Here is a 24,853-nt window from a genome sequence, read left to right on the forward strand (position 1 = left end):
CAGAATTCCCAGACATTTTCCTGCTCTGGGCTGACCCTTGAGTAGTAAGTTGTGTCCATAAAGCAGCCTTTCCCATGAAGAGCCCTTGAGCTGAGAACACTAAAGTGTCGCTGTGTCCTTAGTGTCCAGACACCAGTAGCTCCACCACCCTCCCCTCTCCCCACCCTGTGCTGACCTTCACGAGGAGAAGAGAGCAAAACAGCTGGAGCTACCTCTGTAGTCAAGCTCCCAGAGACCAAACATCTGGACAGCTGCCCAGGGCTCCAGCTCCTCCAGCCCTTCTCCATTCTGGTGACATGAATGCCCCTCTCTCTCCCCAGGCCTCTTGGCAAATGCTTAACTGCCTTCATTAGAAATTACACCCTGAAAAGTGCTTCTTTGGGTCCAGGAAGAATAGGAGAGAAGCCAGTCACCCCACCAGGATCCTATCCTAACAGCTCTTGAATCCCAGAGGTAGATCCAGGATGAGAGGGTGATTGCTGGTCTTCGTCTCACCCTAGATAACAGGAGATGGTCAGAACTCTACCAGCAGGAATTCAGGCTTAAAGTTCCTAAAATTCAGTTAGTGAGTGAAATGAAAACAAAGAGCTTAGAGATGTTTATGTAGTAGGCACCCACTGTGATCTTGGCATCAGAGGCAGTTTGACCTGAAGGCTCAGGCTCTAGACTTGTCCAGTCCCAGATTTGAATCCTGCCTCTCCTACTTACTGGCAGGGTCCTCGGGTAAATTTCCTACCTTCTCTAAGCCTCAGCATCCTCATCTGTAAAATGGGCATAATAACGATAGTGCCCACATCATGGGTTTAATTTGAGGATTAAATACAAAAGGGCATATAGCAAGTGCTCAGTAAATATTGCAATCACTATTGTTGTTCCCAAGGTTTGTGAACCCTTGGAATAACGAGAAGATCAATCTCTAAGCCAGCACCTGCCTTACCACCACATAACTTATCTCTATCACGAGGCAGGTGTCTGGTTCACTCCACCTGACAAACGCCTCAAGAAACTCATTCAGGCCCTCCAGCTAGCCACCCCCAGCCCCATCCAGGATCCCAAGTCTCACCAGTTCCCTGTGTCTCCCTGTCTCCTCATCCCATCCCACCCCAGCTCAGAGAGTGAGAATTCTGGCCAGGACCACAAAGACCTATCTGCAACTCCCCACCTCCAAGAAAGGGGGCTCCAACAAGGCAGAGCAGTAATGAGATGGAAGATAGGGCTAATCCTGAGCTAAATGAGGGTCTAATTCATGCTGTAAAAATCTGTCAGCTGCTAGTTAACAGTTCTGACCCTGAGCCTGGGGGTAGGGGAAGGCCTCAGCTCGCAGGAGCATTTGGGCCTGTACCTAAGGGTGTTGTTTTTCTCCCTTTGCCTTGTTTTTTCATTTTTGGAATGTGAATATAAAGTTTATGGAGGGCCTGGTCTCTGTTCACACCGGGTGCTAATAGCCCACAGCTGAAGGCAAAGATGCAGAGGAAAATGGGGACACGGAGCCCCCAGAAGGTGAGGGGAACCAGGAGGGCCTGGTGGAGGGGCCCAGGAGGCGGTGGAAGGATATTTAATATTGAATTTTCTTTTCTTTCTTTTTCTTTTTCTTTTCTTTTCTTTTCTTTTTTTTTTTTTAATGTGGAAACTTTTAGACACAAACCGGCCCTGTGTTTAAGTCATTAAAACATCTTTAAGCATTTTCTGGTTTGAGTTTGCTCCGCAGCCGTCCCAGTTCCTGGAATGTATTTTATTTTTCTTTTAAGTCGGTGAAAGCAGAGGAAAGGGGGGCGGGTGGAGTGGCGGGGGGGAAAGTGCATTTCCAACAGATTTTTCTTTTTCTTGTTCCTGGGGTGGGAAAGAGGGCGGAGACAGAGAGAACAGGGCTCCCTGTGTCTGATCGTTAATCCCCAGGAACCCCGCTTGGCCTTTTAAAGCCGATGCACTTGCTGACACGATATACAGATAAACACTCCCGGTCCTTGTCAGGGGCGTCGCCCGCCGTCGCGGAGGCCCCGGGGAATCATCATGCGCTGGGTTTAATGTCGCCCGGCTTTGGGGGCGGGCGCGCTGTGGCCGAGGTGTCCCACCCGGCACAGGGGCTCGGGCTCCTTTCCTCCCGGCGGCGCACGGCGGGATCTCACCCGCTTCCGCTTGGCACCCAGGCCCGGCCTCCTGGGCCGGGCGCCACACGAGGCGGGGACGGTGACTAATGCGGCGGCCCGACGGAACGCGCCTGTGGCGGCGAGGGCCCGAGGGGACGCCGCCACGCCCCGGCTGCCCTGACCTCCGGGAAAAGCCCTGAATGCTCTAGCGCCAATGACTCGACTCTGGCGGCTCCAAGTTGAAGGCCTAGAATCGGGATCCCTGGGCCGCCGGGTCTGAACCGGACTCAGGAAAGCGGCCCCGGATACCCGCGCGCGGAAACTGCGCTTTCAGCCCAGACGCCCAGGCCAGGAGAGCCGCTGGGACTTGAATGGGGTCCGCAGGCCACGTCTCGGAAGTAGGGCAGTTACCCTGGCGCTACTCCATCCTCATGACTGGGCAGAGGATGGCCAGCCCAAGCACGCAACCCTACACGAGCACGCAGGAGGTGCCCTTGATGTGCCGAGTTGGAGTTCTCCCATCAGTGGCGCCCTGCCCCTGCTGAATCCTCTATTTTTCCGTTTGAACAGTGGGGAAGTCCAAACACCTTTGGGGGAGGGAGGAATGCTCAGTTTTCCAAAAAGTGTTCTTTTTCACAAGATCGGAAAATGGGATGGATGTGCATTTAAGAGACTGGGCTGGCAGTCCCGAGGGGGTAGTGGGAAGCTCAAGGGGTGTGTTGGGGACTCGGAGGGTTGGGGGGCACGCGCACTCTTCGCCTGGGAAAGTCCTCTTGTAAGGTGATCCGCCTCTTACCCCAGTGGCAAAGAGGCCGCTGGGCACGGATGGTGAGTCTTCCTGCTCCTGAAGGCACCTCTCCCATAGCAGTCCTTGACTTTCAGGCAGGCCTGATGGTTGGCTGGCATGGGGCCCAGGGAGGGTCTGAGGGCAAAGAGGAGACATGTTAGACGGCCAGGCACCCCCTCTCACAGAGCCTAGTGCCTCCTAACACTGTGTGTCTCGGGTGCACAGAAGGCAACCAGCCTTGCGAAGGCTGAGAGGCACTCATGGGCAGAGGGCTTACTTTGTCAAAGCTGGGGGCTTAAAAGACCAGCCCCGAACTGGATTCATTTCTCCTTCACCACCCAGTAGTCTTCCGGACTGCCTGGGACTGAGCAGAGGTGGGGGGGATGAACAGGAATTTGCACCCCATAAGGGGGAGGTGGATGAAGTTGGAAGTAAACGCAGGGAAAGCATGTTGCCCTGATCATCTCAATGCTTGAAGTTCGAGGAATCCTGACCCAGACTTCCCTGTGGCCTTATCAGGAGGTAACTCCTGCTTTGGGGGATCCTAAAACTGGAAGATCCTTACAGGTCAGGAAACTAAAGCTCCACAGGTGCCTAACTGACCTACACCATGGCATGAACACAGGCCTGTCCATCCTCACACCCTCACCGTGCAGGCTGGGTTTGTGGCCCCTGCTGCCTGTAGCCGAGCCCCTCGGTGCATGGCTGACACTCCTGCGTGCCCAGCAGAACAGCATGGTAAGCACTGCTTAATACCCACCCTCCCTGCCACCCCAAAGAAAAGAAACTGTCCAGGACCAGCTTCCTATGGGGAGAGCTCCACTTCCTAAAAGACCCTCCTGCTCTCTCCTCCCTAGGGGATGCGGGACGAAGAGTGAGACCTCACAGTGTAGGACACATAGAGTGAAGCTGAGCGCCCCCTCCACGGTGCTCGGTGGGTTCCCTGAGTGGGGTGGCAGGGACCTGGTGGACGCTTCCCTCAGGACCCAGCGCACCTGGCCCACTGCGCGCCCTCAGCCCTCCCGGGAAGGGCAGTTCCAGCCAACCCCTGTGAGCCCTACGCTGCCGATTATGGGGACCCTGGAGGCGCGAATGCTTCTGCCTACCAGAGGCAGGTCTGTGCTGCGAGCAGGCGGGCCCTGGCAGTAATTTGGCTCTCAAAATTGGTGCCTCAGAAACAGCTGAGAGCTGGCAAGCTCGGTGGCCCCTAGGGTCAGCGTCTGTCAGTCCGCATTAAGAAATGCAAAGCCGAGGCTGCCGCACAGCCGCCATCGCCTCTCGGCCTGGTGCGTAATTGGTGTCAACTGTTTGATTGTGATAATTGCCCCTGTCTGGGGAAGTGGCTTCCAGGCCCCGGTGGGACAGAGCCCGGTTTGCTGCTGGCCTCTGAGCGCCTCCCGAACCCCTGGCTCTTCTGCCTACTGTTCCTAAAGACCTGCAGGCCTGGGACACCTGTGGGACTCCCCATCCCTCCTTCCCTTTTCCTGAGAGGGAGGAGCAAGGTCTGTCCCCCTCCCCGCCACCAACACAAGCAGCACCTCCTCCTGGAGGGACCAGGAACAGGCAGACTTAAGCCTGCAAGATTCACCCCAAGCCCCGCCCCATAAGGCTCACAATACCAGTTACCTTCCTAGCCATTATCTTGGTTGACCCTGACCAAAGCCTGCTTTAGAGATGAGAAAACTGAGACTCACGGGCTGGTCTGTGCATTACAGGATGTTTAGCAGCATCCCTAGCCTCTACTCACTAGGTGCTGGCATCACACCCACACTCCTCTTCCCAGTTGGAACACTTCCTACTCTCAAAGCTTACCTTGGTAGTTAAATACACAGTTTGCTGTCACTGCCTAGGTTTAAATCTCAACTGCTATTTAGTAAGTGAATATCTGTGCCTCAGTTTCCCCATCTGTAAAATGGAGGCAGTAATCGTAACTACCTCATAGGCTTACAATGAGGATTTAATAGCTAATGTTTGAAATTATTTAGAAGAGGCCTGGAACACAGTAAGCACTCAATAAGTGTTTGATAAATAAAATAAAATAGAAATAAAGCCCTTCTGTCTGTGTGTGGGGGGTGGGGGGGTGGGAGGGATTGTTTGGTGTCTACAAGTGAGTGCAATGCAGGGCAGAATCAGGTAAGGGTTAACCAGAGGCAGGAGTGGTGGAGGAAGCAAGACTGACTGGGAGACAGAGGTGGCCTTGGGGCGGGAGGCTGAGTCTTCAGAGAGAAGGAAAAGATTTGGGCCTGGGATGGCACTAGGAGCTCCATCCTGACCAGTCACCAAGACAAAGCATGTTTTACCTGGATGAGCAGGGAAGGTGCTGGTCCTGAGGGCAGTCTGCTTTAAAGCCTAAGTGAAAGGAATTCCCTGGTGGTCCAGTGGTTAGGACTCCAAGCTATCACTGCTGAGGGCTCCAGTTCAATCTCTGGTCAGGGAACTAAGATCCCGCAAGCCGCACAGCACAGCCAAAAATTTTTTTAAAAATTAAAAAGAAAAAAAAAAGCCTAAATGAAGAGCACCCTCCTCCAGGAAGTCTTCTCTGACCCCCTCGGCCTTTCAAAGTGACCCCCTGTCCTCTGAGTGTCTGCAACATTGCTGGCTCTACTCATCGGATGTGTAATCAAATGAAGCCTTGTATTGTCCATTGCATAGAGGGTAAGAGCATGGGCTTTGGAGTTTGAATTCATCTCTGATGCTTGCCAGCTATGTAAACTGAAGTATGCAATCCCCATAAGCCTCAGTTTCCTCATCAATAAAATGGGCTTAATAAAACCTACCTCCCAAGATGATTGTGAGGATCGAATGAGCTAATGGATGTGACGTACTAAACATAATGCTTAGACCACGGTGTGGGTCCTGTGAAATTTGCTAGGTTCTTTACTTTTTAAAAATAACAACGATGATGGTGATTAACATGTATTGCTATTTGTCTCTGTTTTCTTAACTTGCCCTGATTGGGAAGGGTTTGGAGCCAAGGTTTCTGGAATAAGTGGCTTGAATGTGCAAAGCCCAGTGGAGAACCGAGGTTGGGGGCAGAGGGAACAGTCTGCCTCAGGTGCAGGCAAAGAAAAGGTTCATTGTGTGTAGAGAACTTTAAAACAATAATAAAATCGACTAAAAGTCGGTCTGCTTTTTTCTTATCACCAAGCGCCAGCAATTCTGTGTCAGTGATAAAATATTGCTCCCTTGGAAAAAAAAATCTTCTGCTGTGCTGTGTTCTAAGCAATTACTGTGGTTACTGTTGAGTTTCAATAATATAGATATGAACTTCAAATGAGTGCATCTCTGTTACTTATTCTTTCATAAAGATTGTACAGGTAGTTCCTTTGAAGAACTCTCCTGCATACAGTCAGCCTGGAGCACGCAGAGCTCACTACACTCTTCACTTTCAGAATAAGTTTGTAACAATTCAGGGTCATTAGCCTGGCTTCAGTCATTGCTGTCTCAGTTCCCAGAGTTCTACACACCCCTGCGTTTAAACAGTAGATTCAGAAATAAACCATGATGTGCAGTGATTACAAAGTCACAGACTTGGTCCTGTCATTCTCTATGTAAATCATTTTCTGCAACTTTGAAGCGTCACCCTTTGGGGAGCTTTTCTTCAAGTGTTTCCTTCTCCCCCCCCCAAAAAAAGCCATTAATATAATTTTAAAGTATTAATCACTTTCATCTTTTCTGTAGTGTAATATTCATGTTATTTATTACTTATTGTTTGGTAGGGTTATATACAGTTTCATGAAAGAACATTTTCACTGTCTGATATTTTCCAACCATTATTATTATTTATTATGACAATAATTTTGTCCCATGTGGGGATATTTAAAAGATTCACTTGGGGTGTCTAATAATTAGGTATTCCACTGGTCTGGAAAGAGCACCTCATGAGGCCGCCACTGGCCAGACCCTCATGGCTGCCCACCAGGCCCTGGGACCCCTCCTCACCCAGGGGGCTGGCAGACAGCCCAGTGGGCAGCATGGACCGTGCTTCTCTCCCACCTGCCTTCCCAAGGCTCCTCCTGTGCTATGTCCCTCCCACGGCAGCCCCACCCCACCCCCGCCCCCTTCCCCCCTGCCCTGTCCCCTAAGCCCAGAAGTCTCAGCTGTGACTGAGTAGAGAAGCTCCCAGAGGAGCTGATGTGAGACCTGAAGGGCAGGCATACTTTAACGCAGGCCACAGCCTCTGCCAGGACCCAAAACAACACCGTGTACAGATCCTCAGTATGTTGGGGAAAAAGTGAAGCCCAAAGAGAGGTGGTCTCCAGGCTGAGGTCACCCAGCTTGTCAGTGGGTCAGGGGAGAGCTAGGACTCAGCATTCCTGGCCTCCAGGCTGGCGCCCTTCCATGACACCACCCAGCCTTAGCCCAGCTGGGATGGGCTAAGGGGGACTTTAGTCATCAGACACAGGCCTCAGTGGATGCTCTTTCTGGCCAGGAGGGCCATCCTGGGCCCTCTACTGAGTCCAGACTAGCCAGCCCCTCACCCCCAGCCTGCCTTTCCCTCCCCTAGTGTGAGCTGAGAGCAGAGCCAGGTGTGTGATGGAATTCTCTAGATCCAGGTCCATGTGACCTGCAACCCGGAGGCATTGGTCTTTGCCCAAGGAACTGGGATTGGCCTCAACACAGACCTCTGGACCCTTGGCCTAGACTGAGGAGGGGTGGAGTCAGGGGAGAAGGACCATGTGACCTGCACAGTGAGGATACCCCTCTTTTTCAGGAAAAGGCAAATCTGGGGTCCCTTCAAGCCAAAGATGCTTAGCATCTGTAAGTTCTACTTCCAAGAAGCCCCCTTCCCTCCTCCCACCGGTTCTGCTGCTGCTGAGACGGCTGCTGCTCCCATTTCAACCAGCACCAGATCCATTAATAGCATCAATTTTATTTGCACCAGCCTCGGCTCCCTCCCCGCTCCCCAGGGGCACTCGATCCAGAATGCCAGGACCTGCTTCCTTTTCTCCTGGAACACGCTGACTCCCTCCCTTGGGCGCCCAGGGAGTTGGCAGGATAATAACCTGCGAGAGGAAAACTCTTCTCCCTGCCTTCTAATCTTCAGCGCTCACCAAATTAGAAAAGGCATCACAAGCCCATTGGACCGACTGCCTCAGGAGTGTCATGCCATTAACCCCAAGCCGCCTACTGCTGGTGCTGGCAACTGGAGGAGGATGTTTCAGGCTCCCTAACTCTTTCCAGCCCGTCCCTAAACAGGAGCAGAACCCACTACCCTCCCCTCTACTTGCCCATCCCCCATCCCCACCTCCACCACTACCCCATCCTCCTCATTCTTCCCATCCCCCACCTCTACCCCCACCTTCATTATCCTCATCCACATCCCATCCCTGTCAGTTGGCATGGATTTCTAGGATAGCCAGCACGACCTCTGGACTCCAGTCCAAGCCCTTTTCTCACATATGAGAAGACTGAGACCCAGGGAGGGGAGGGTTGTCATCCTACTCTTCCTTTAGGATGTAACTCAGCTGGCTCTTCACTTGTCCATCCAGCAAAGACTGACAGCTCTTACTCTGCACCAGGCCCCAGTCTAGGCACTGGGGACACAGCAGTGGGAAAAAACAAAGTCCTACTGCCATGGAGCTCACCATCTACTTCTGCCAGGAGGCTGCCCCTCATCCCTGAGGGTGGGCCACTTGTCCTCCACATGGGACCATAATTGTGGCTGACTTGTCAGCCTCCGCACGAGGCCAAGCTCATCCTGGCAACAGGACCATGTCCTGTTCAACTCTGCATCCTTAGCGCTCCCAGGCATCTTTACTGAACAGTCATGACTAACACTTATATAGCACTTACTATGTGTCAGGCACTAAGAGCTAAGTGGTATCATTACTCCCGTTTTAGAAAAGGAAACTGAGTCCCGGACTCATCCAAGGTATCCAACTAGCAAGCAATTCAAACCCAGGCATTCTGGCCCCAGACCCCAAACTCCTAATGCCTTTCTGCGAAGGAATGACAGAATGACACCAACGATGGGCATGCCAGACCTCTCTGGTCCCTTGTTTCCATGCCTCGGGGTAAGAAATTTCTTCCTTATACCTGACACCAATCTCTGCAACTGCAAACACCACTGGTGGTTTGTTTTGCAACCTCCAAGGAGACGGGGCGTGCAGACGGCTTCTGATCTCAGTAAGATCACCTCAGTAAGCACAGGAGCCAGGCTGAAACCAGGCTGGGGTCCCCAGTGGCCCTCAGATGCTCACTTCCCTCTCCCTGCCTCGGAGACCTGCCATCCCAAATCCTATCCATGCCACCTCGTCCAGAAAGCCTTCCTGTGTCTGCAGCACCAGCCCGATCAGGAAGGCGTCTAAGCCAGCCTGTGTGCCACCTGGGGTGGCTCTGCCTGGTTGTTCTCTCCAATGGCCTAGGGCTGAGCCCATAGTATATGCTAAGTGAATGTTGGTTGGTTGGTTGGTTGGTTGACTGCCTGTTTCTCCTTGGGTGGGGTGGTGCAAGGCCAGGGCTGAATCCTAGCCCCAGCCCTGCTATAATGCACTGTGAGACCTGGGGCAATTACCCCCTTTCAGAGCCTCAGTCTCTTCCTGTACTTAGAGGGGTTGGGTCATTTAGATGATCTCTGGGTTGCTTTCCTCTGTAAAATTCTAGGTTCGACTGTAAACATTCCCTTTACGTGTCAGCATCAAAGAGAATCTCCTTCCCGGATCCTGGGTAAGACCTGTCAACTGAGACAGGTGATCACATGAGGAGCGTCTGCAAAAGAGCCTAGAGAGGAGGCGTCATCTTCTGGGAGGGACAGAGCAACCTCTGGGAAGGATCTTTCCATAGAATCGGGGAGGCAGGAACGAGGAATGAGAAGGACACTGCACCGCTGCCCTGTGCCAGGCCCTGCTGTGGGTACCCTACATGTTTTCTTGTATTCAGTGCTCACCGCCTGCCCGAAGGGAGTGTTCTCATGCCCATTTTACAGATGAGGAAACTGAGGCTCCTCTCCAAGGTCACATAGCATGTGAATACTTGAGGGAGGGGTGGGGCAGGTCTGTCTGACTCCAAACACTGGGCTCTGCCCGTGGCACAGAGCTGCATCCTCCAGCCACCCCGGTCTGCATGTGCCTGGACCGTGTCCTGTCCCCGTGCTCACACTCTGTCTGGAGAGCCACAGCTGAATGTGTGTGTGTGTGTGTGTGTGTGTGTGAGAGAGAGAGAGAGAGAGAGAGAGAGAGAGAGAGAGAGAGAACACAAGTGAGCTGGGGGAAGATTGGGGTCCCAAAGGGGGTTAAAAGAGAAAGAAAGGAACAGTTGAAAGAACAGAGGGAGGGAGTTAACACGCGGAGTAATGAGGGTGAAAACAATAACAATAATAATAACAAGAATAGCACAAACCTTGCCTTTTTTTCCCCCAAGGCGTATGTGAGCTGGAGCAGGGCTGAGGGGATTAATCTCTTAAAAAATAAGAGCCATGTGAGGAGACAGGCAGTGATTAAGGTTTTAACTGATCAGTCTGCATCTGACAGTGAACCAGCTATTATCTTAACGGAATCAAACGAACATTCAAAGCCGTGCTCAGCCCCAAACATGAAAGGAGATGTCATCTGCTGGCAGCTGGCAAGCCGCAGGGGGAGCCGAAGGGGAGAGAGGAATGGAGGGAGAGAAGAGAGAGGGAGGGAGAGAGAGAAGAGTGTCACAGGGAGGGAGAAGGGAAGATGGAGAGAAAGAGGAGTGACAGGGGCGGGAGGGCTTTGGCAGTGCCCCGTCGCTGCCCCCCTTCCTCCCCATCTCTCGGCACTAACCCCGGGTCCCTGTCCTAAAGCACAGGTGTCACTGCCCTGCTCAGAAGCCCTCGGTGCTCCCCACTTCCCAAGGGATGAAGATGGGCTGTGAGGAAGCAGAGGCCAGGGGATGGGCTGCCAGGCTCTGGCTGGAATCTTGTTTCCTGGAGAGCGGATACCAGGACTCCCGCCCTCTCCCCGTCCCACAGTTCCAGCATATTGAAGGCTCAGTACATTTTTCCTAAATAAATAAAAGAAAAGGGACAGGAAAAAAGAAACAAGACCAAAAAGGGAGAAAATGGCTTTGCTAGGCACTCTGGCTCATTTTCTAATTTCATTCTCCCAACAACTCAGCAATAAACGTTACAATCTGGACGAGGAAATCCAGAGGCCAGAGAGGTGAAGCCTCTTCTTGCTGCAGATCCCACAGCTTGAAAGAGGCGGAGCTGGGATGTAAACCCAGGCCTCTCTGGCTCCAACGTCTCTGCGTTTTTCACCAGGAAGGGAGGTAGAAGAGCAGAGAACCAAACCGGGAAGCACCAGGACAAACCAGAGAAAGGAGCGATGAGGGGGATTTCTGTTCTGGCACATCATGCCTGGATAGTAAGCAAAAGGTGTTCCCTTCCCATCCCACTCTCCCAAAGCAAGGGTGCTGGACAAGGAGGACTTCAGAATCGGCTGGCCCCTGGGCCCCCGGGCCCCCGGGCCCGGACCAGTGCCTTGTGCATCATTGGTGCTTGTTAAGTGTTTGTTGGGGGAGAGGCGGAGGGAAGGGTGGGGCCACAAGGCAAGCTGGGCAGAGACAAGATGGGGAGAATGACCTGGTCTCTTACCCTATAGCCTGTGGCTGGTCGGGCTCTGACCATCCCCCCCCCCATCCCAGGAGAGGCCTGAGCAAAGGAAGGGGGCATCCCCAGCTCCTTGCCATGCAAGCCACCAGACGGAGGGAATACCGCCTATGGCTGTGCATGGGTGTGCGAGCCTGGGGAGAGAGAAAGAAAAAACACTGGAAAAGAAAAGATTTAGAGAGAGAGAGAAAGGGAAAATATCTGAAAAATTGACACATACAGGGGCCCTGTGCGTGGGACAATTTATTTGTTCATGTGGAGCTGATGCTCTAACCCCACTTCTCTTCTTGCCTTACTGACTCTCTCACCCACTTGAGGAGACATCTGTTTCCCAGAGAAAATAGACATATGGTCCTCCCTCTTCGTCACACACTCACAGTCTCTCTCACACACAGGCACACACAACAAATACACACACTCTCACACAGAGAGACAACAAATACTCTCTTACACACACACAATCTCTCTCTCTCTCTCTCTCTCTCTCTCACACACACACACACACACACACACATACAGAGCCAGTGCTGGGTTCCCCCTCCCGAAATTGCTCCTTTTGGTCCAAGTCTGCACTGTGAGGCCAGATGGGGTCCAGTCGTTTCTCTGGGGGGTAGAACTGGCCCTGTGCTTCCCCCTTCCTGAATGCAGCCTTCAAGCCTGGCCCAGGCGTGGTGGGTGAATGGGCTGGAGGCAGGGGCTCCCCAGAACTGCAGTGACTCCCTCTCCAGGCAGCCAGTCCCTCCCTTTCCCTCCACCTCCACCCAAGTCCAGGATGTGCCCATGTCATGCCTGAATTGTGGCCGTGGTCTCCTAAGCCATCTCTCTGTCTTTAATCCACCTGCACACCACTGCCGGGGGGCCCTTTCACACACAGCCCAGATGGCAGCCCTCCCTTGTTAGAAGGCTGTAAGGATCCAGTCCAGACTACCCTAGCTGGGCTTGAAGGCTGCCCTTTGCGCTCCTCTCTGCCTTGGCCCCTGCTGCCCACGCCCCCCACTCCCCTCCCCAGCCTCAAACGTCTCCACCCGCGCGTGCAGAGGCGCGCTCTCTCCCCATCCCTGAGCACGACACAGGCATAGTCCCGCTTTACACGTGCAGTCACTGTTTCCATCCGCCGGGAGACCTCTGTCCCTTCTCGCCACCAAGCCAAAGTCTCCTCTCGTGAGGGATGATGAGATTAACTTGCTGAGCACCTATCCCACGTCAGACACTGCTGCCCTTTATAAGAAATAAATCAGCCACTCCTCACTGGAGCCCTAGAAGATAGATACGTGCTACAGACAGGAAACTGCCACAGAGAGAGGCTAAGCATCTTGCAAGATCACAGAGGCACATCCAGAAAGTGGCAGAGCTAAGATTTGAAAGCAGGGAGCTTGGCAGAGTCTGTGCTGAACCATTGGACTCCCCTCCCCTCCAGGGGGGCCCCTCCATCCTTGAAGCCTTGACTGGCCACCCAGCCCCCATGTCCAGTCTGTTTGTCCTCCAACTTCCTCAAGTATGTTATCTGTACCTCTCATGGGCTCCGGAATTACACAATGCCTTGAATTAGTACTTTGATCTCGGCGTGTGTTAATTTTATCTCATGAACTAGATTATTGATTATCAGGAGTATAAACTGTTGTTGCCTTTACTCTTGTAGCTCTCCCCCACCCTCACCAGTTACCTAGCACGGTGCTAGGCATGTGGGTGAGAAATAAAAATAGCACCAGCTAACATGTAGTGCGTCCTTACTCTGTGCCAGGCACTGTTCTAAGTACTTTCCATGGATGCCATGTATTTATTCTTCACAGCTGAGAACACAGATGGAAAATTGGGAAGGTTCAGTAATTTTCTTGCTCAAGGTCACACAGATGGTGGTGGGTTAAAGAGGACGACTGCAAATTCTTTGTCATTCCTCCACTAAGAGGTGGAGTTTCTTTCTTTTCCCCCTGAATTTAGCCAAGAGGGTGCGGCAGAAGTGAGGTCATTCCACTTCCGAGCCTTAGTCTTAAGAAGGCCTGGAATCTTCCACTTGTGTGCTTCAGGGAGCTCTGAGCTGCTGTGTAAGAAGTCTGGTTGTCCAGCTGGAGAGCTCATGTGGAGAGGAGAGGTCCTGAGGGTCCACGGAGAGCAAGGAGCCCAGCCATCCCTTGGTTAGTGACTGAAAGTGACAGGTTCTTATGGACTGGGTGTCTGGACACAGCCCTGGGCTGTATAGAGCAGGGGGGTGGGGGTGAGAAGGCAGGGCTCTGGACACCACCTCCAACCTCCCAACACACACACACACACACACACACACACACACACACACCCCGCAACCCTCATTGATCTCTCCAGAACTTCCACAGAAGGCTTTCTGTGAAAAATCCATTCTGGTTTAAAAGCCACTGGACCAGATAATCTCCAAAGCCCCTTCTAGCCCCGACATTCCAGGATTCCATGAATGAATGATGGGAAAGAATGGATGGGTGGATGGTCAAACCCCGTCGTGTTCCATCTCGGGATGAATAATGTGGAGGTACCCAGAGAGGGGATGAATCCTTGACACACTGAGTGACTTGGAATGCAGGGGAGTTCTGGAGCTTGGCAAGAGAAAGGTAGGGAGGAAGGTGCTAGAGATGCCTGCAGGGGTGAGAAGGGGTGGAGAAAGGTGAGCCTGCCGGGTGTGGATAGGGCTGGGGAGGCAGCCCACGGGGTCTGGCACTCGCCATAAAGAGGCAGTGTGGCATCAAGGGTTAAGCGCACGTACTCTGGAACCAGCAGGCATAGGTTTGAATTCCAGCTCTGCCCTTTACTGGGTGTTGACCTGTGACACTGTTTTTAACTGCTCTAAGCCTCAACTTTGTCATCTGGAGAAATTACATAAAATAGAAAATATATAGTACCTGTCTCATAGAGCTGGCCTGGGGTAAATGAGATGATGCAGGTAAAAAGCATAATCCGATGCTTGGCACTTAGCACTTGCTATACAGCAGCTGTGGCTTCTTTTTAGGAGACCCGGAGTGACTGGCATTAGCTGAAGCCCCAGTAGCATAGCTAACCCCAGGAGACCCAGAAAGGTGCCCTTCCCATTCCCTCAGGTAGAGGTACACATGGAATGTGTGTTTGGGGAAGGGAGGTGGGAGGAGTAAAGCAGACTCTGAGGCCGACGGGGCTTGGGGTGTCATGCAGAGAGAGAGCAGGGACAGGTAGCAGGCTCCCAGACACTTCCAGGCCTGCCAGGAGCTGGGGGCCAAGCCATGACCAGCAGAAGAGAGGGTGTTAGGACTGGGACAGGGCTGCCAAGTTAATGGGGATGTTAGTGAGGTCACATGGTAGAGCGGGCCACTTGAAAAGGCTGGGGGTGAAGCTAGGAGGCTCAGGTGCCAACCCGCCCTAAGATCTACCACAAGAGTCATCCCTCTGGCTCATGAGGGTCCCCGGTGTAAGGCAAATAGACCCTAGTAAGGATGTGGCAGCTCATGGAAAGAGGGGCCAGGCCCCCGCGTGACACAGGACAGAGCTTTCAGGTTAGAGAGACAGTGTTCCCTGATGGCCAAAAGCACAGACTCTGGAGCCAGGCAAGTGGGGTTCAAACCCTGATTCTGCCACTAACTAGTTGCATGAACTTGGACAAGTTACCTAGCCTCTCTGTACTAAGTGCTGTGGCCGTAGTCATGGTTCCTGATCCCGTGGTACTTGTGCTCTCGCTGGGGAGACAGATGCTCAGAAACAGGTAGGTGGCAGGGGACACACCCATTCACCAGGGTGGGTCAGTGCCATGAGCTGGAGCAAAGGGGGATGTCAGTGTGTGTTCTCTGTGGGGTCTTCACAGACCAGGAAATGCCAGCTGGGTTTGGAGGGATTAAGGGGAAGACATTCAGGGAGAGGACAGCCTGGGGACAGGGATGCCAAGGGTCTGTCATCCCCCCCCGGAGCAGGAGGAGGGCTCATGGGGTAGGGGTTAAGGCTAGAGGGGCGCTAGGGAGCCAAACGCCTTGAGTGGAGATGGAGAAGTTTGAAGCTCCCAGCTACATCCACTCCCTCTGGGCTGAGGCAGGGGTAGGGGAGCACAAGAATGAGTCAGGAGGTCTCACAGGCACCTCTGCCAAGGCTGTGTGATGACGCCAGCCTTCACCTGCTGCCCCAGCCTCCCTGGGTCCCCAGGGTCAGGCCATTACAGGGTGAGATTTATCATGGGCAGGTGTGCTCCAAGACGGTATATTATCCAGGATTATGAACTGTAACAGGATAATCTCTCTAATGTAATTCAAGCTCTCGACATGGCTTATGGCTCTTTAATGTACCTCAGACTGAAGAATTACAGGAACATTCCCCCCCAAGCTCCCCATGTCCCCTCCCTCCCTCCTCTGTCAACCCCTAAATGATTTAGGCAATTGCCTGAAGCCAGATCTTGGCATTTAGTCATAATTCAGTGCAGTTCAGTAAACATGATGGGCAAGGAGCTTTTCCTGCCTGCCTTCTTCTATGAAGGCCTCTCTTTCCTCATCCCCCAAATCCACTCCCTCCCAAGGACAGGCTGGATGCAGGACAATCCAGGACCCTCAGCTCCCTGGGACTCACCCCAAAATACCCTCTGGGCACCAAGTCATCCAGCATGGGACTACCCTGGACTTTACACCCTCCAGACTGAGAAGATAACCCCAGAGCCGCAGAATAATGGGTCCAGGAATCTAAGGATGCTCTAGTCCCGTGACTCAACTCTGTAAACTTGTGCCCTCAGGGAAACATTCAAATTTTCTGTAAGCCACACCACAGAATGTTGTACCAAGTTTTATTTTCTATAGTTTTGCCCCTTCTTGGGAAAAAAACCTTCCCGGGAGAGCTGTAGCCCCCATAACTGGAAATCACTCATCTAACACAACCCCTTTCACTGCACAGGTGATGATCCTGTAACTCAGATGGGTCTTTCCTAATAATAGATTATGTTTATTGAGCACTTACTATATGCCAGGCAATTTCCTAAGTACTCCACGTGATTCATTCATTTAATGCTTCCAACAGTCTTTGGGTAGGAACTATTATTCCCCATTTTACTGATAAGAAAACAGGCTCAGAGAGGTGAAGTCGAGGCCAGAGATCTATTAAGTGGGGACCCTGGGATGAGAACCCAGGCAGCCTGGCTCCAGAGCCTCCATTCCCAACCACTGCTCTACACTCTGCAGGGTCATACAGCACTTGAACCCAGGACCCAGTGTGCTGCACGCCCGAGCCCAGGATTTTCTCTATCCACTGAACACCCTGCTGACGTAGCAATGGGACACAGCAACAGGGTCTTCTCCTGGATCCTAGTACATTTTCACAGTGGCCCTCGAGCCCACCTTTGCTTTCCGATCCCTGGGGCGATCAGAAATCCAGGCCTCCCCTCAGCCAGCCCATGAGCCAAATGAAGCTATTTTGAAAGCCCCCCAGCTCAATGCAGGCAGGCAGCCTCTCTTCTGCTGCTGCATTCTTTGTGCCCATCCCCCACCTCATCCCTTACCTTAAACATAAAGCCAGAGGCCCATCCAGGCTGCCAGGATCCAAGGAAGCCAGCAGAAATCTCCTCTGTGGTAGGACAGGACTGCAGGTTGGGAAGCATTCCTCCTGAAATCAGCTGAATAATAACGAGGCCGTCTCACGGGCAAGTGATGGCATCTATCAGTGCCTTCTGTATGCACCACATTGGTCCTTCCCTAATGTTCTTCTTGACCTTGGCAAATCACTTGGTCCTTTGGTGACGAATTGTTCTCACCTCTAAAGTGGGCTAATAATAGCAGCAAGAACTAAATTAGAAGATGTAGGTTTAAACATTTTTTTGGATAAAGCACTCCATGCTTGCAACTGCAATACACACACACATACATACACCCCGCAGGTTGAGTTGGTCATTTCGATGTGGATTTAATTGTGTCCCCATCCTTATCCTTATACCCATAGCCCAGTAAAAAGAAAAAAATCCAGGTGAGTTATCTATCTCTGATCTCTGGATCTAGAATATATTAACTCTGAGGTTATACCAGCCACTCCGGCTGCAGAGTCTTTGGCATTTGGCAATCTTTGCCCTGGGAGAGACTGCTACATAGCCTGAGGCCCTCAGGGGGATGCTGCCAGATGTAGAGGGAATTTGCAATGTACACTGCTCACGAGTTGTATAAATGCATGTGGTACTTGGTGTAATGGAATGAACCCAGCACAGGAGCGTATGGACACCTGAGTCATGGTCCTGCCTCTAACTTCCCTTTCCCCAAACCTCCGTTCCCTCATCTGTAAAATGGGGTGTGGGAGGAGGTCCCAGGCCCCTTCCAGTCTAACATCAGGCTTTACTTCCTTTGCACGTTTGCCCTGTTCCTTTCCCAAGTCGTCAGGTTCTTCCTCTTCTGGGCTCTTCCTGCTCCCTTTTTGTGGTTAGTCTGGCCCCATCTCTTCTTGCTCAGAGACCTGTTCTGTTATTCCAAGAAGTGCCACGAGGGGGAGACCTCCTTTGGAAGTCCTGGGGTCAGGAAGGAAGCCAACTCAAGTGCAAGGCTAGGGAGGGAGTCAGCCAGTCCCAAGGGGCTCCAAGATCCAGACTGAAATGGAAAGTTGGGAGACCAAGGGAGGGGGCTCTAAGCTACAAAGACCATACTCCAAGCTCTTGAAGGACTGAGACCTTGCTTTGTGTTAGTTCTTGTCCCTCTGTCATACACTTTTAAGTGCATATGGTGAGATTATCTCTCTTGATCCTCAGTGTAATCCATGAGTCATGTGGTGCAGGTGGAATTATCTATTGCCTCCACAGTTGGGAGAACTAAAGCTCAGAGAGGTTCCAGCTCACCCAAGGTCACACAGCCAACCTGGACCAGAGCTGTTGATGGCCCTAGTGTCCTGACCACTGGCCCAGGTCTCACTCTGCATGTCCCTGCCTCCTATAGTGTCTTGCCCCAGGCTGGACACATGGCGTATCTTCAGGGATGCTTCTTGAATGAATGAGTGGGCCCTCTGGACTAGGCTGTAACCTCCGTAGTATAAGCCTCCTCTGCCTTGCACTGGTGGCACAGGCACAGAGCAAGTTGACAGCTTGTTTCCCCTTTCTACCCCTCACTCTCACCTTCCCAGATCATAGCATCCTGACCACATCACTTCCATGATCAGGAAGTACTGGCACTACAGTCATGCCCTCGACAAAAGCCCTGCTCTCCTTTCTTTATCTTTCAAATCTTGCTCAGGTGTGTTGCCTCCTCCAGAAGGCCTCCTTTGACATCCCCTCCACTGTGGGAAGAGTTGGGATCATTTCCCTGCCTGCACCCCAAATAAGTTTCCTGATTATAACACATCAATCATTGTTAAAAAATTATTAGATACTGGGACTTCCCTGGTGGTGCAGTGGTTAAGAATCCGCCTGCCAATGCAGGGGACGTGGGTTCGAGTCCTGGTCCAGGAAGATCCCACACGCCATGGAGCAACTAAGCTCATGCGCCACAACTACTGAGCCTGCACTCTAGAGCCTGCGAGCCACAACTACTGAGCCCACGCGCCTAGAGCCCGTGCTCCGCAACAAAGAGAAGCCACCACAATGAGAAGCCCGTGCACCGCAACAAAGAGTAGCCCCCGCTCACCACAACTAGAGAAAGCCCACGCAGCAGGGAAGACGGAACACAGCCAAAAATAAATAAATAAATATATATATATATATATAAAGAATTATTAGATACTAGTCTGAGCTTCCCCAGAGAGAGAACTGAGTCTTATTCATCTTGGACTCCCACTACCTATCAGAAGCTCAGCTCAGCCATCAAAGACTAATCTTGGGTACTGCTCCCTTCTCTCCTCTACAGCAGTGCCTCTGCCCTGGGCACCCTCATGTAAAGGCATTTGAAGCATATTTGGCCTGGACGAACGAATGATTGATTAGCACACCCCTCCCCTCTCACCTCTCCTGACCCCTCAAGTATCAGGAAAGGTGACAATTTCAGATTTCTGAAGATCCTTCAGAACCCTCCTCAGCCCACCTTCAGCTCCTCTAAACCACCAGCTCTCCACTCCTCACGGGGATATACGCCAGCATCCCCCAGGCTCAGCTGGAGTCCCCCACAAGACTCTCAAAGCTGAGGGGACTTTCACTGGATCCAACTCACTTGTGCAGGTGAGAAAAGTAAGGCCCAGGAAGGGAAAATGATTAGGTCATTCCTTCATTTATTCATTCATTCAACAAATATTTACTGAGTGCCCACTATGTGTGAAGCTCTGTTCTCAGGCTGAGACTCTTTAAAAAGCCTCTGCCTTCATAGCATCTACAATCTAGTGGAAGGAGATAGACAAACAAATTAGCAGGTAAATATGTAGCATATGTTAGATGGTGATAAAAGTTACTGAGATGTGTAAAGCAGAGGAAGGGAGATGGGGAGGCTGTGTGTACTGGTGAGAGGTAGAAAAAGCCTTAGCAAAGTGAGCAAGAAAGCACTATAGGAATCTGGGAAAAGATTATTCTAGGCAAAGGGAATAGCAAGTGCAAAGGCCCTGAGGCAGAAGTGTGCTGTCCTGCCTGTAGAACCGTGAGAAGGCCAGTGTGACTGGAGTAGAGTGAGGGGGAGAGGAGTGGGAGGGAAGGGCAGAGTGGTGATCAGATCATCTAGGGTCTTGGAAGGACCCTTTTCTCTGAGTGAGATGTGCAGCCATTAGGTTTTTGAGCAGAAGAGGGACAGGATCTGACTTTGGTTTTAAAAAGATAACCCTGGCTGCTCTGTTGAGAACAGACCAAGGAGGACAAGGGATGCAGAGTGACAAGTTAAGAGGTGTTGTAATATTCCAGGCAAGAGAAGATGGTGGGTCGGAACAGGGGGGCAAACGGGGAAGTGGTGAAGGGTGGCAGAATCTGGACATATTTTGAAGGCAAAGTAAACAAGATTCCCTAAAGCATTTGGATGAAGGATGACAGAAAAAGAGAGGGGTTGAAAATAACTCTAAGATTTTCTTTCTGAGCAACTGGAAAGATGAAGTTGCCCTTTTCGGAGATGGAGAAGACAGAAAGGAGCAGGTCTGGGGGGAGAAGATCAGAATTTCAAAGTTGGACACGTTTTGTTTGAGATGCCCGCTACACACGTCCAGGTGGAGACAGGAAACAGGACTGACAGGTCGGCAGATCAGGAGAGAGGTTATGAGAGAGCTAAGAGAACAAAAACAAAATCTCAAGCCTCCCGACTTTCCACAGTACAGAAAGGACTCTCCCGTGGCTTGGAGAAGTTAAATACCTGCTCTCAAAGCCGAGGGCGCAAAGAGAGGAAATACGGTAACCCTGAGCGCACGCCCCCAGCCCCAGCCGTGCCAAGGCACCAAGCAAGAGCAGGTCGAGGAGAGGGGGCTGGCTATCCTGGGGCACTTGGGCGAGACCCGAGGGGGCCAGGGCTCCGCACACACGCCTCAGGGGCGGGGCGGGGGCTGCTCGGCCTCGGGGGCGGATCTTCACCGAGGTCTGGGTTTCTTCTCCCGGCAACGGTCCTGACTCGTTTCCTTGAGTCACCGTCAGATATTTATTTAACCTCGTAGTTCAGCCTCCCTGGGGCCGGCAGGAGGGATGGAGGCAGGGCGGGAGAGGCTGGCGGAGATGGGGAGCGAGAGGGGAAACATTTTCTTCCCTCTGCACAGGCCGCCGCTGCCTCGTTCACTCGTGGGGTCCCACCTTGGGCCCCCAGACCTCCGGGGGGTCTGCCAGCCCCTTGGAGTTACGGGAATTCAGGAATCACGCTAGTCCACCCCTATTGATTTAAGAACGGAGGAAACCTGGGGAAGGGTAGTAACTAGTCCAAGGTCCTACAGTGAGTCCGAGGTCGTGCCAGGCTGCCAGTCTCTGGGATCCCCCATTCCTTGTCCTGTCCTTCAAATGAGCACCCGAAACCCCGCGGTGCCAGGGGAGCCGACAGACCTGAGTTCTGACCAGCCTCCTGACTTTGGGCGAGACACTTCCCCTCAGCGTGCCTCCGCTTCTCGGCCAGTAAAAAGGGAGTCATCACTCTTACACCCCCTTCCTTGACTTGTCGAGGGACAAATAATGTTTTAAAAATACCAGCTGCCAGTTGCCGAGCGAGGCTGGCACTGTCCTGGGCGTCTCGACAGGGCCTACTCGTCTCCAGCTCTGCACACCTCGCCACTGGTCTAGCCAGTGAGGATGAGGGGCTAGAGAGAGGGGCGCGGGGAGGCCCGAACCCGGCTCTCAGGCCAGAAAGGAGCCCCCCACCCCCCAAGCCACGGCGCCCGCCACTGGCCTAGGGATCAGTGGTGGGGGCACTAGGGGAGGGGAAGCTGGAGGCTGAGACGGAGCGGAAGTCCCCGCTCGGAGGCCCCACTTCCCCTCCCCCCGACCGGCCCCGGGGCAGGTGAAGAGGGGACCGGGCTCCGCTCCAGGTGGCGGGGCAGCGACGGGGGTGGGGAAAGGCAACAATAGCACTTTTATTTGGGACTGTTTGGTTCTGAGCGGGTGGGCGGAGGAGGAGGAGGCCGACGGGACTGCGGGGAGCGGGGTGGTGAGCGGCATCTGGCGACACACCTGCCCCTTCTTAACCCTTGCGTGCTGGGGCCGGGCGCTCCGCTGGGAAGGCGGGCGGACGACGGGGGACGAGCCTCCGGCAGGGAGTGCGCGGCTGCCAGGACGGCCAGCCTCCCGGGGTCCCGGGCCAGGCCCTGCGGGCTCGGGGCGCGCAGGGACGGGGACCCGTGGCGGGACAGCGGGGAGGTCCCGGTGCCCTGGGCTGTGCCATCGACCGGCATTGGCCTCGCGCGCAGCCCGCGGCTCCGGCGTCAGCCTCCAGCGCGCCAGCACGCCTCGGGCGGGATCGGGAAGGCGAGGGCTGGCTCCAGGGCCTCGGCGCGGATTCCCCGCCGCCCTCGGGCCGTTCCGGGAAGCCGGCCTTCCGGAGGCGGCGCGGCGGCCACGGCCGTGCCAAGGGCGCGGGGCTCGGGCCAGGCCCAGCGGGCGGCTGCCGGGCGGGGGAGCGTAGCGCTCGGCGCGCCCTCTGGCGCTAAACGCTTCCTGGCGCGGCGCTGCAGGTGAGCTGGGCCTCGCCGACGCTCCCCACCCGCCGGAGCCCGGGCTGTCGAGCCCCGCGCTGCACCTGCCCGCCCGCGGACCCCGGCCCGCCCGCGGACCCCCACCCCACCTCCCAGCCCCGGGCTGGCGCGCTCGCCCGCCGCACAATCGGAGCTTGTTTGTGGGCGGAGGAGCCGCGCCGGGTGCGGCGGCCCCGCGCCAGCCCACTGATCCCATAAAATATTATTTGTGTTTAAAAATTCCAGTAATTGGCTATGCAGCCGCTTTTTCCGAGCCTTGTGCCAAGCTCAGTAAAATCGCAGTCCGGCTACGGTTATTTTCATCATGCAAATTCCCATTTCTGTAAACAGGGTTAAATCCTCTGGAAGAGGCTGGCTGGAACCAGAGAGGAAAAGCAGAGGGTTGTGTTCCCGAGCCTGCGAGTTGGTCAAACTAGGTCTCCATTCCTGTGGTGACCTGGTAATTGGGGAGAGTTATTCAGATAATCCTCCCCAATCTCTTTGCCTTGAGTACCAGTGACAGACTCTATTGGTTAAAATCCCTGGTTTCCTTAACTTCCCCTTCCCCTTTCCTATCGGAATAACTTAACATCAAATCATGCAATCGTAATTCTTTTCTCCTTTTTTTAAATCACAGGAGCAAACTGAGGCTCAGAGAGGGGAAGGGACTTGCCCAACGTCACACAGCAAGTTTGTGCAAGAGCCCAGGCTAGCACATAGATTGCCTGACTGCCCAGCCATCAGGACCCCTGTAGTGCTGGGAAGAGGAGGAGGCTGGTGCAGGTGCCCAGTGCAGCCAGCATACAGAGCCCCAGGGCCCGGCTCTGGCATGCTGACTCTGGGTACAATAACTCCCTCCCTGTCCAAGCATACACACTTCCTATCCCTCAGGAGCCGGGAGCTGCCTGGAGGGGAGGAGGGGGAGGTAGTCCCTGCCAGGGCCTTGGAAACCCTGAGTAATGGACAGGGGAGCCTCTGCCCTGCCCCACCCAGTGATGGCTGCTGTCTGCAGTAGGGAGAACCATACACGTGGGAAGAATAGATTTCTTAAACAGATGCTGAAAGGGAGCCCAGATTCTGAAGCTAGAAGGAGAATTGGGGCTCAGAAAAGAGTAAATAATAGTATATTATTTGTAATATAATATTGTAATATATATATTATTGTATTGACACTTAATATGTGCCAGGCATTACTGCACAGTTTGTCTCATGTAATCCCCACAACAGGTCTAGCAGGTGGCTATCAATATTATACCAACTTTCCAGATGAAGATACTGAGGCTCTGAGAGATTAAGTCACTTGCCCAAGGTTGCCAGTAAGGAAAGCCCTTTTTCTGGGGATTTTTGTGAATGGAGGACATCTGGGTTTCCTTCACCAACCCCAAGGTTTTCATGCCGGTCCAGCCTCCTCCTGCCTCCCTCCACTTACCCCTGCAAGCCTTTGTGCAGGCTACCTCCTTACCCTGAATGTTGCTCCTCCTATTCTCAGTGTTCTCCATCACCTCCCCTTCTTCAAGCCCTAGGCCTCTCAGCCCCAGAGGCTGAGGAATATCTGCGTAGATAAACTCTATGCAATGCTGCTCTTAGACCAGCAACTCAGGCAGGTAAAGGAAATCAGGTTATGAAGCTCTTTGCATAAAGACAACAAAATTTCTTTTCCCCAGAAAACTGGTGCTTTAGTAGTGACCCCTCCATGCGCGCGCGTGCGCGCGCACACACACACACACACCAAAAACAGGAGTCTCTGTTGCGGTTCAAAAGAAGGAAAATATTTCTGGTCGTTCGGGATTATTTTGCAGCAGAATGGGCAGCCTTGTGAGGCACTGAGCCTCCTGTCACTACAAATGTCTCAGCAGAGGCTGGAGGTCCCCAGCCCAACGGTGGTGCCAAAGAAATTCCTGAATCCTCCTTGGCTTGTTTGCTCGGAAATCAATCCAAACCTAGGATTCCAGCTACATTACTGTACAAATACAGGTCCTACTTGGAATCATATTGAATTCAGAGTTAGTGTGTAAGTTTCTCTTCGATCTCTGAATTGAAATACTATCAAGGTGGCCGATATCAATGGGAGAAGGAAGAAGGAACCTCAGGTGGGAGGACAGCTTTTGGGGGTGAGAAGGGATACATTGTGGTGGCAGTCTTGAGAAGTCCACTGTGTTGGGGAGGGGGTCCTTGAGAAGATGGGGCATCCTTGAAAGAGAAAATGGAAAACAGTGTCTAGTGGATTCTAGGGGAGGGAAGGGGTAAGCAGCAGAAGACTCTAGCATGAGGAAGTATAAGAGAAAGCCAGTACCTAGAGTCCCCAGGGCCTAGCCGGGGGTCCCTGGAGGGCTCCCTCCCCCTGGGAGCTCATCACAGCCCTCTAGGTTTCCTACCTTCAGCCTTGCTTCCTGCTCAAGTGGGCCCTTGAGTGTGTTATGTTCC

This window comes from Mesoplodon mirus, assembly GCF_964341445.2.
Source record: "Mesoplodon mirus genome assembly, chromosome: 12".
Classification (NCBI taxonomy): Eukaryota; Metazoa; Chordata; class Mammalia; order Artiodactyla; family Ziphiidae; genus Mesoplodon; species Mesoplodon mirus.